Source organism: Anneissia japonica, unplaced genomic scaffold (assembly GCF_011630105.1).
Source record: "Anneissia japonica isolate Jap-2015-1 unplaced genomic scaffold, ASM1163010v1 scaffold1405_len252398_cov171, whole genome shotgun sequence".
NCBI lineage: Eukaryota > Metazoa > Echinodermata > Crinoidea > Comatulida > Comatulidae > Anneissia > Anneissia japonica.
In genome coordinates, this window is record NW_022737956.1 from 221,458 (window position 1) to 234,874 (window position 13,417).

A 13,417-nucleotide genomic window follows, 5' to 3' on the forward strand; every position below is an offset into this window, starting at 1 on the left:
GGCGCCCTGTACGTTGGGCACGAAGTATAGGAAACTTGCATGGTTAAAAAGAAGGGCGCCGCCTACGTTGGGCACGACTTCCGGCTCATTTTTACAATGCGAGAATTCTATCTTGTATTTCTAGTATCTTTGCCCCAACGCACACCATCGCGTCTGCGTTTAACCAAGGAGGTATTAAATAAGCTTATTTAATACCTCCTTGGTTTAACTAACACAGACCCGACGCGACAACAAATCGCGTCGGGCTGCGTTGTACGACGCTGTCTGAGTTAGCCTTAAGTTTATTAACTTCAAATTAAACATTTGAATGAGAAAAAAATTAACTGTTAATTAGTCTATATTTAGGGATTGTAATCAAAATAATGCTATATGGATAGACAAATCAATATTTTGGTGTGGCGAACTCGTCGTGGAGTCGGACGATGGGGGTCTAGGCCTGTCAGATTTGAATTCCCCACCTCCTCCCAAGGAAATTTCGAATGATGACGTCATTACACCAAATTCCAAGATGACGACAATCAAAATTAAAGGAAATGTTTACATGATTTAAATTTAATCTTTACACTACATTTTTTTTTCATCATCATTATACTATTTTGCTGTTCCTATATAATATTACTAATATAGTATATTGTTATTCTTATGCTTTTTTAAAATTATGGTTTTTTATATTTTTATTATTAAAGTTAATATTTTAGTAAGTCTGTTATTCTTACTATTCGATATTATCATCATCGTGACCTTAATCATCATAATCGCTTCATCTCTCTCATCCTCACCAGTGGCGGACCGTCAAGGCAAGCAAGGTATGCAGTGCATACCCTGGCTAAAACAAATAAGAAAATATAGTAGTACAGTTTCTGCGTTTGATTCAGCATTTCTTAGCCACAATCTTCTATATAAACCTTAATTTTTCTAGTGGATTGCTGTAGTTTATTGGAAAAGCTAAGTTTTTCAATGTTTGGCCTACTTTCACATCTAGGATAAGTCACATCATTCGGGCTCGTACTCTCAGCTGCTTGGAATTTCCGCATGACTGGTTTTCAATATCAACAAGTCAGAGCATACCCCGCAACGCTTAAATTTGCTATTTGCCATAGGTATTTGCTAAATAATCGTTTTAGTTGTCCCTCTTTGCCACTGTAATTTCTAGTTAAAATGTGAATTGTTATTCTGCCATGGTTAATTATTTTTATTAAACAGTTACTATTTTCCCATAGTATTAAATCAGAATAGCCAATTTAACCCTGGAATGGAAGCAGTGCTTCCAAGAGTATGTGCGCATGACCTTCACTGCCGATCGGGTATTTATCTATAATATGCCTAATCTCAATGATTAAAGTTTAAATGAATTTGCATGCATATAACCAGTATAGAAGAAACTTTGAATTATTATTATTTGAATTGAAATATGTTAAAAAGCTTCGATTAAAAGATTTCGAAATATAAGAAAGTAAAAGGAAAGGAAAGATAAACTAAGGATGAAAAGGAAAAGGAAAGATAAGGAAACATGAGAAGAGAAAAGAAAGGAAAGATAGACATGGAACATTAGAAAGGAAAAGAAAAGAAATGATAAGAAATATAAGAATGAAATATGAAAGACAGATACGAATTATAAGAAAGAAAATGAAAGGAAAGATAAGGAATCTAAGAAAGGAATGTGAAAGATAAGATAAGGAAACATAAGAAAGGACAAGAAAAGTAAAGATCAGGAACATTTGAAGGGAAAAGCAAAAGAAGACAAGAAGCAAAAGGGAAAGAAAAATTAAAGGATTTAGGATGAATAGGAAAGTAACAGGCCTTGAAATGATTCCAATTACCAAAGCATTGTAATAATAACATTTATTGATAATAATCAAACCAATCATTTGAACTTAATTAATTTTTTCTTCTTCTCTGTTGTTGTTAAGCACCTCGAGGTTGTGTCAACGTGAGGCGCTATATAAATCCAGAATTATTGTTTAATATTATTAATATGAATTGTTTTGAAAAGAAAATACTACAACCATGCCTGTATTAAAAATAACATACATTTGTATTTTGGCTAGCGCAATCTGATTCTGTATAGTAGTAGGCTTACGAACTTTTCTAGCAGCAGAGGTGGCGCCAGGATTTGCCCGACGGGGTGGGGGGGGGGTCCCCGACGAGGGGCCCAGTTCCCCCGACTAGGGGTCAGATTTCCCCGACAAAAGCAATGCGGGTGTGAGCGAGCTTCGATTAAAAGGTTTCGAAACTGGTCCAACAGTTTTTTTTAAACAATTTAGGGGTTTCAAAGCTTATTTAATCGATTTTAGAGTCTGCTAATATGTAGAAAATATATATAATTTTTTTTCTCCCCGACGAATTGTGCTTTTTCTACCCGATGGGGGGGGGGGGGCTGTGGTCCCCTGCCCCTCACCCCCCTGCTGATGTGGTGTAAGGTAAAGTGGGGTTCGGTAATTAGGTGAGGAGTTAACTCGCAAAACAATGTGATTTGAGGTGATTTTTAACTACTTGAGCATGATCTGTGGGCGGTGGATGGGCGAATATTTTTTATCAGGGTGATCCTAGATATGCCAATACATAGCATACCCTGTAATTTACCCTACGGTCCGACACTCCTCACGTCATCCCCATCCTCATTATAACGAGGATGCTGATAAGGAGGATAAGTGTTGATGATGAGGAGGATAAAGATGATGAGGAGGTGAAACCCAGTACCTTTTTGATTTTAATAAAATACAAAATATTTATTTATAAAAAATAAAAAAAAAAAAAAATAAAAAAAATACAGTACATGTAAAAGTACAACTTAGGCAGTGGCATATATAGGAGTAGTCAAAAGTTTTCACTTTCCCCTCCCATCCTCACCTGCCCAAAACACTTGCACCGCCTTCATAATTGACAGTTTGAAGCAAAAAAATTACTGTCAAATATATAAAAATCACCTTATTTTTGCGAGCAATCCCCCCTCACTCAATCATCGAGCCACCCCACTTCACCTGCGCTCCCCCATCATTTCCTGACTCTTTGATATGTCACTGATCATAAGAGAACTTTACCAATGTTAAATACAATATAAATTTATTATTTATTATTCTTATTGATTAGATAACTTTTGAGATGTCTTACATGTTAGTTTTATCAGGGAGTAACAACTCCCTGGTTATATTATGCATTAATCGATTTTCGTTGCTTTCCAGCAAAATATACCACCATCTATTTCAGAAGTTTTGCACGAAAGACAGAAAAATTCAGTTGCAAGCGAAAGCACAGTACTTTGAGTAAGCAGGGACTCCCTTGTTTCAGATGACCCAATTAAAAGTCAGCAAGTTGAGGAGAGTACGCAGCCCACTGCCGATAGAGATCCTGCTGCAGACCGGCAGCGAGACCTCAGCCAGGCTTTGCAAAACGATGACGTAGGCATGGCACTTCCATTTTTAGCATAGGATACTTTTTTTTGTAGGTAGTATTGCGTCAATTTACGTGAAACCATAAAATTCTGCGTCAATGTAGGTAAATTTGCGTCAGAATACCTAAATTGCCGTTAACTTAACGTCAACACTAAAAAAAAAAAAAAAAAAAAAAAAAAAAATCTGACTGTTCGAGAGGTACGGACGTTCATTAGAACTAGGCCTAGGTAAGTGACTTAACAATTGCTTTAATTGGAAATGGAAATATAACACTTAACAATGGCTGATCTTTTTTTACGCAAGGCCTAGGTTAGGCCTTGGCCTAGAAGGCCCCTACTAGCTAGGCCTCCTAGGCCCTAACTAGCTAGGCCTAGATAGATGGGCTCGGGTCTAGGCCTAGCCTAGCCCTATATATAGGCCAATAGGCCTAGGGTACTAGGCTAGGCCTACCCTAGGCGGTCACCCCCTAGGCTATATGCTCTCCCAAGCCTAGAACAAGGCCTAGTCGTATAAGATATATATAAGGTATATTTATTTTTTCGTCCAATTTGTAACAAAAGGAAAATTGTTTTCCTTTATTGATTGGCATAGAAAACAGTAAAAACACAAAAATACAGAGCACAGACAAATAAATACACAAAAATATGTCCCAATAAACTACACTCAAAAAAGAAGTTCAAAATATACACAATTACTGGCGAATTACTTGCTTATTAAAAATAAAAATAGAATTTGGAATAAAAGAGTACCTGTACCTAGACGTACAGTATGAGAACGTGGTACACATGATCTTATTTATGACAGACCTATTATAATTTTAAAATATATTGAGAGTGTGTGTTTTATCCTTAATTATCTTATTTACTTTCGAATGAATCCGGCTAGTATATAATGTTACACTAGTTTCAATTTCAGTAATTTCTCTTTTAATACGTTTGGCAGCCATAGTTGTACGTTCAAGTTTAGTTATGTTCTCTTTCGACATACCAAATATACAAATTAGATTAAAAGTTAAAATGCTATGAACAACAGATTTATAAAATAAGATTAATATAGTCTTATCAACATTAAAACAGCTAAGTTTTCTTAGAAAATATGAGCATTGATTTGCTTTATGTCTCGTAATTTCTGATTGAGTTGAAAAATTCAGTTTTTATTACCTGTAATATGGTACCTAAATATTTTTATTCGTCGACTTGTTCAATAGTTTCATTTTTAAATTTTAGTAATTCTAAACCATTTACCATCTCTTTAGTCTTTTTCATGTTAATAACTAGATAGTGCTCATCGCACCACCAGACAAAATTATCTATTTCATTTAAGTAGTTGCTATCGTCATATTTTAAACATCCAGTTATTACAGTAATCGTCTGCATGTTTAATAATCAAATAGTTTTCAAATGTGCTTCTACAATCATTGGTATACAGGCAGAAAAGTATGGGGGAAAACACACACCCTTGTGGTGCTCCTGTACTATTCTGTACCTGTTCTTAGAGTAGACTTAATATATATATTATATTTAAAATATACATTATCCTTATTACTTCACAAATAAATAGAAAGGCTTGAGAGGTAGCAGGTGAAAACAGCAATAAACCAAAACTGCAATTACCCCAAAATGGCAATAAACCAAAACGGCAATGACAAGTACCAGAACGGCATAGACCAATGCAAAGGAAAGAAATCAAGACCAAGGCTAGCAAGCGCCACCAGACGTGGGCTGCAGTTTATAATTTTCTGAATCGTTTTTTATTAGTCCCGATAGGCAAATCAAATATTGCCATGAAGTCTTTTTCCCACTTTTAATGTTTATATAATATTATTTCGCATTTTTTAACTTATATGACATAAATTGTGTAGCCTCATTTTTTTTTATATTTTGAAAGTTTTATGTGTTTAAATGTTTTAGGTCTACTGCTTTTATATTGTTTCCCCCCAATCTTTTTAATATTGAATTTATTATAATTATTATTATTATTATTATTAATGATTTATTGTTATAATTGTTACTGCTGCTACTGTATTTATACTCATTTTTACCGTATTTAATCTTAGTACACTTTCAATTTTATAATTAGTTAATTTTTTCGTGTTTTTACTTTATGACATAAATTGTTTAGCATCGTTTTGGTCTTGCCGTTTTTACTTACAGTATTACCATTCAAAAAGTGTTGCCGTTTGGTCATTGTCATTTCAACTTACTTATTGCCATTTTGTCCAGAAACAGAAAGAGCAACAGTGAGAAACAGCATTTACAGAATAGAAACTAGGACTGATTTACACAATTTTAACAAGTACAAACCTGTGACTAAAAAAGAAATACAAAATTTTGAAGCCTCTCTATGATTTACCATTTTACATGTGATAAAAGCAAAATCTGTGATCTTATATTTTAATTTATAGCCCCATCCTGTTATCAAAAAGAACAGCAAGCCGTTAAGTGTGATGAGATAATGGAGGCACAATACCTTTTATTAAGAGATACAAAACATTGATGTGAAAATTTGTGGTGTAATACATTCAATAAATTGTATTTATTCAGGCAAAGTAACCAAACTTGAATTTTTATTTGTTTCAAATCGTTGGATTTTATATGGCAGCCATTTCCAGCAGTCCATACCAAGCTTGTTTTTGCTGTACCTACACTTTACATTCATCCTGAATTAATCTTGTAATCACATTTTAAATCAGTAAGCTGCTGTGTTAACATTTTTCACAGGTGCCTTTTTGCCTTTTTATCAGGCATTTAAACAAAGAGACATGTACAAATAGGCTAGAATAGCAATTTTTGGACCAGTCCGCTAAATTTCATCTGATATTGAGTGCACAAAGTTACCTATACAAGTTTATATATGAGTGGTAAAATATTTTGATAATATTATTTAATACAATGCAAGATTTAATTTATATCATGTTTTTGCACAGTACATACATCAGATGGTTTTTTTGCAGAACATAGTATCTAATCAGTACAAGTAAATAAGTAATCAATAAAAAAAAAAACACTCAGTAAAGTCTTAATCTAATACCTAATGTCCAAATGAAAAGTCAATAAATAATAAGCTTGACTTTTGTTTACTGGTCTACTGTAGGCATCAATACAAATTTGTTTCTTGAAAAATGATACCTTGTCTTTGAAAAATAGTCAAAAGTTGTATATGTTCCCAATATTATTTTTTGATTGAAGTGCAATGTTAATACCCAATTATTATTATTTTGTTTAATATTGCAATTTAACACAATAGCCACTATAACAAAACCTGGTTTATAATTTAAATTAGCAGAACATTTTCTTACACATTTATTTGGATGCCTCTACATACTGGCTTTCCTTTGTCATTACTATCTATGAATGTACTGTAGGAATATAAATATTGCTGTATGACTATCATCAAAGTGCAGGAAAAAAATAACAATGAACTTTTTTTTTTCGTATTTAGGAAGTGGTTTTGCCAAACATATCCAAACAGAGAAAATAAAAATAAAAATTTAATAGTGAATTTAAACAGTGTAGTATTGGATTTGGTTAAATGATTTAATTTCATATAATTAGGAAATATTACATATCTTGTATTTTGAGATTTCAAGACAGTGGAAGGCGTAATAACAAATTTGAAAAACACCTTGACATTTATTTCTGGAATTTCCATTTTTCGTGGCAGCGGGTGTGCTAATTGAACAAAAAGAATATTTTCTTTTGATTTGACATCATCAGTTTGTGCGAGAGATAATTTGCAAAACAATTAAGGTATAAAAAAAGTCTTGCCTAGTTGAAGTAAAAATTACAAGTAGGCTGCTGCAATCAGGTTTTCCTTGGGTCTTCACCTCTTGAAAAAGTACATTTACATTTCTTATACATGTCTAAATTTAATTTTATAATATTTTAGTCTGCAGCCAAAATAAATGACATTTTTCACCACTCTTTTTTCATATGTTTCCACTATTGACCTAACACATCTACATGCGTTTAGGTCCCTGTAGGAGCCCTAGTGGGTTCAAGAAATAGAGCATCTGGGGTAAACCTACAGTATGACTTCTTTTCATTAAATATGTTCTTCAAATACATATCATCTGATTTTATATAATATATCTCTGTGCAGAGAGTACTATAGTGACACAAAATGAGTTCAACCAGGCGCCATTTTCTCCACTGACAAACTATTGATCCCAATTTTTAACGTATGTATTAAGATATTGCATCTTAGATTTTCTTTGTTAATTTCAGTTGATGATTAAAATAAATGTGTGTTCGATAAGTAATATAATGAAAGCTTTTGTGTTTTTAGTACATTTTGATGGTAAATTATTAGGTTTTAAAATGCCTATTCCAGAAAGCATATTCTAAACCAGATTATGAAGCCATTCAGGCATAATCGACGGTCCAATGTCTGATTGAAAACAAAGGTGCAACCTGCAGGAGAACTCTATATATAACAATGATATTAATAATAATAATAATAATAATATAATAATAATAATAATAATATTATTGATGATGATGATGATGATGATGATGGTGGCGGCGATGTTAATAATCACATAATTTAATGTGAGTAAGGAGAAAATGTTTGTGCCGATTAACCATCCAGGCGCTTGCACAGCTCTGGATGAAATATATCATAGTGCCCTTTTTTTTTAAATGTCTTGCAATTACTGGCATAGTTTGAGTACCTATCTATGTCCATTAGAATATCATTTAAAAAAATTGTACAGTAACACGAGTCTACAAAATTTTCGACGAGGACGTGTCACACTACAAAAGCAACACATGCGAGAAATCATTCTAATTACAATAGTATCGTACAATGAAAGGAACAGAATATAGTATTTAGTATACACTATATAAGTGGAACATACCACTTCAGGGAGTGTGGCTGATAAAAATGTGTACCGTATATTCTATAATTATAATTGGATAAAATATATTATAAAATGACTATGTTAATCACAAAAATAATGTATTCAATTTTACTTTTACAGTTGAAGATTCAAGGGGAGTCATCCCCCCCCCCCCAATTTTCAAAAAAAGAAAATTGTATTCGAATTTTAAGTCCAGTAGTGGCATTTCCTGCAATCTGGAGGGTCCATAATCATTAATTTTCCTCAACCCCAACCATGGTGGGACTGAGGTAGTATAGACTCTCCATCTGTGAAAGTCCCTCTCTGGGGCCCCCTCAATTTCGAATTCCTGGATTATCCACTGGTTTACAATATTATTTATATGGCAATACTTTGGCCGACTTGGCTTCACTGATTGTCTAATTATGTTTGGCGGATCAAGAGGGGCTGATGTTCAGCGATGGTCTCTACAAAGATGGGAAGATTAATCTCGCAGAAATTATGTTATCACAACACACAGCACCTTTAAATACACTCACGGACTACAGTAAACGTTGGCATTACCTCACAGGGGACGGAAAAGAGAGCTACGGTCTCCCAAATACCTATCTAACATGGAAAAATATAGTGCATTAAATACGACTTAAAACCGTTTAAAGGAAAAAGCACTTTCCCTCGGAAATTATGTTATCAATCATAACACACAGCTCCAGGCTACAGTAAATGTTGGCATTGATCACGTGGTATTTAATAGCTAACCTTAATTTGGGATTAAATTTAGTGCGTCACGCACAATATGAAGCTACTTAATGAAAACACTCTCTCGCGGAAATGTGTGTTTCACCGGCTACACGTACCTTTAAACAGGGACGGAAAAGATCTCATACGGTCTCCCAATACCTATCTAACACTAACATGGAACAATATAGTGCATTAAATACGATTTAAAACTGTTTAAATGAAAAAGCACTCTCGCATAAATTATGTTATCACAACACACAGCACCTTTAAATACACTCACAGGCTACAGTAAATGTTGGCACTGGTAACCTGGTACTTACCTAACCTTTAATTTGGGATTAACTTTAGTGCGTCGAACACAATTTAAAGCTATTTAAAGAAAACACCCTCTCGTGGAAATGTGTGTTTCACCTGCTAAATGTACCTTTAAGTACCTTACAGGGGATGGAAAAGAGCTCACACGGTCTCCCAATACCTATCTAACACTAACATGGAACAATATAATGCATTAAATACGATTTAAAACTGTCTAAAGGAAAAAGCACTCTCGCAGAAATTATGTTATCACAACACACAGCACCTTTAAATACTCTCACAGGCTAAAGTAAACATTGGCATTGGTCACCTGGTACTTAAAACCTTAATTTGGGATTAACTTAAGTTTGCGAACACAATATAAAGCTATTTAAAGAAAACACTCTCTCGCGGAAATGTGTGTTTCACCTGCTAAACGTACCTTTAAATACCTTACAGGGACGGGAAGTAGCTGATAAGGTATCAAAATACCTGTCTAACCGTAATATGGAACAACATAGTGCATAAAAGGCAATTTTAATCTGCTTAAAAAGGAAAAACACTCTCTCGCAGAAAAGCACTCTCTAGCGTAAATTATGTTATCACAACACACAGCGCCTTTAACTACATTAAACAGGCTACAGAAAACGTTGGCAATGGTCACATGGTACTTACCCTAACGTTAATTTTGGATTAACTTTAGTGCGTCGAACACAATTTAAAGCTATTTAAAGAAAACACATAGGCCTTTATACATACTATATATATATATATATATATACTATGTATATATTCAAATAAGATTTTTTTCTGTTAAGCATAGATAACACATATAACAAATCAAATAGATGACAATGCTCAAATATAGGAACATGATATACTGTGTATTCGCTTACAGTATACTCGCATAAGACTGAACTGACACTTCCTTGACCAGACACCTAAAGTAGAATAAGATAAATGATCATCATTTCGGCCTGTGTTTCAATTTATTAGAAGTTTGATATTTAGCACACAATAATAAGGTCTGTAGTTTTACCATGAAGGTTGTCTTATTTATAACAGGGAAAAATGTGATACAATCGTCTGACTCAGTTTATTGTTTGATTAATTAATGCAAATGGTCAGAGGCCTACCATATTGAACAATAACTTTTCAGTTTAGAAGGATTTTGATTAAAAGAACTATAACAATAATAAGTAATGCTGATGATAATGACGATACTGCTACTGCCATAGGCCACTAGGCGGATTCAAGGAGGTGGGGGAAGCCGCCCTGGGCCCCCTAATTTTTTCAAAAAAAAAAAAAAAAAAATAGAAAAAGAGAACATTCGACTCAAATTTTGAGTCTTAGAGTGCCATTTCCGAACAGTTAGACTGAGGTGCCATTATCATAATTTTCCATCAAAATCATTCTCCGGGCCCCATCTATTTCAAATTCCTGGATCTGCGACTGACGGCTGTAGTTACCACCATTACAATAATCAACACCACAATTATATTGAAATATAAAGTTAAACATATCATGATAACCAGTGGCGGCACTGCAGAGGGGCTAGGTGGGAGCAGAGTTCCCCGTCGGGAAGGCATGAGGTCTGGTTCCTCCCCTAATCCCAGTTGGGGACAAAGAGAGGTTAGTCCGAGTAAAAATAAGAACATTTTAAGAAGTTTATGTAAAATGTAAATGAATTTAATATAGCCCTATAACAGTAAAATAATTAATAAAATCATTCTCAAGTCATGAACATCATTCTTGATACTGTATCCCAGCAGAGGACCCCGTCATCATCATTTTTTCATACTCGCACTTGAAAACTTTTACGAAATCATATTCTTTAACCATAATTAATCTCACATTCAAATTTTTATTTGGGAATTAGTAGACTGCTGGACGATCTTAGGTGACCGTCTGAAAAAAAATTAGGCTTCAAATAGAAAGTGTATGTTTTACCAGAGTACACGAATAGCACACACGCAAGACTAGTGACACATATTTTTTTTCCCCCAAAGTAAACGTAAGGGGTAGCTAGTCACCCTATTAACCCCCCCCCCCTTCTCTAGATCCACCACTGATTAACAGACCAGTGCTGGAAAGCACATCTGAGCATCTAGAAAAAAAAATCACTCTATTGCACACAAATCTGCCACAACATTTAGTCTGCTTTATCAAGGCCTTCACCCTGCAACCCCGAATACAGAACCTTTCTGTATCCACTCGCCCCAACCATGACTTCTGGGTTAGTTACCCAGGGTTGTCCACCACCTCTACAACTGAAACTGATGTTGAAATACTGTAGAGGGCAGCAACCATAAAAGTGGTCGATCATAATTTTTTTTTTGTACAAGGTTTATGTCGAAAGTCAAATTACCTTCGCGAAAATGGTATTGCCCAGGCTATTGAATTTCCTATCCATTAAGGCGTGAAACAAGGGTGTGTACTCTCTAAAATTTTATTTTCCCTATTTATAAATGAATTTGTTAAGCTTCTACGTAAAAGCAGCTTGGGTGTAACAATGAATGGTGTTTGGATGGGAGGGCTATTCTGGGCTGACAATGTAGTCCTAATAGCCAATAACGAAGAAGAAATGACAAGAATGTTAGAAATTGCTTTTAGATTTGCCAAGGAATGGAAACTAGGTTTTAACCATGACAAATCAAATATTATGGTTGTGGGGAAACGGATTGATAAAGAATAAAGAATGGAAGCAGTAATATAATAAGAGAGGTAAACAGCTATAAATATTTAGGGGTTATTATTTCATCCAATTTAAGAGAGCATACTCATTATGAACATGTTATTCAAAAGGGAAATCGCCTCATCGCCTATATTAAGGGTATAATTATAGCAAACCTTGACAGTGGTGGCGCCAGAGGGGGATGGGGCTATAGCCCCCCTCCCCCCGTCGGGGAAGCAAATTTCCAAAATATAGAATTTCACTTTCAAGAATGAGGGTTTGAAAATAAACTAGATGGTTACATTGCATACTCTTTGTTTCTTGATTTATTCAAAATGTTTTGGTTTTGGAAGCTGATTTCAACATTAGAAAGCATAGCCTACTTGAAGTCATATTATAGTAACTCGATGCCTATCAAGTAAGTATTAATAAAAATTCGCCATAATTCATCAAAGATCCGTAGCTTCCAGGGGGCCCCCAGCCAAGTGAGACTCGATTCGTTCCACTACCCCCCCCCCCCCGGTCGGGGCCTTTAGCCCCTCCGTTGGGCAGGTCTTGGCGCCACCACTGAACCTTGATGATTTTAATCGTGTTTACCTATGGGAACATATTATGGAAGACCTTTGCACTTCCTTTAATAAATTATGCCTGCAGCATTTGGTATAATAAATCTAACATTAAAGACAATGAGAATTTGGAAAAAGTACAAATTCAAATGGCCTACTGAAAGCCCCACGTTATACACCCAAAGAGGCACTATATGGTGACCTAGGATGGGCCCCCCTTATCACAACTACATGAAGTGGCCAGAACTAAGCAACTTCACCGTTTTATTAACATGGATGCTTACAGGTGGCCTAATATTGTTCTTAAGTCTATGCTTCATCTGAAATGTGATTTTCATGATCTTAAATATAAATTCCTTACTTGTTGGGTACATATTTTTGAAAAATGTCCTGATACAGATTTTTATAACCATGTCTTTGATTTTGATAACTTAAACATTTAATTCTTTTTCTTTAAAGTACTCTTAAAAATGATGTGTCAGAATGGTATAAAGCAGAGTGGTCTGACAAATTAACTAAAAAAATCTTGTTACACAATTATTCAAAACTTCAATCTTCTCCCAAATTACAACAATACTTTACTGGGCAAAACTAATTTCTATGGGGCAAGCTTAAAATTCAAGTTAAGATCTAACACGCTACCTCTTGATTGTAAAACATATAAATGGTCCACTAACGTCTCAGGAGTTTGTACCCTTTGTGACAATGGAGAAATTGAAGATGTAAAGCATTTCTTATTAAAATGTATGGCATTTGACAACATTAGAAATGAAGAACTATAAGAAGTAAACTTGCACTCTGCGATCTTTCTGATACATGGACATTTTTTACATCATCAATTGCTGATAATAAATTATTGTATATTTTAGGAGCAGACTCGGTCTTTTTATGTGATGATTCTTCTTTTTTT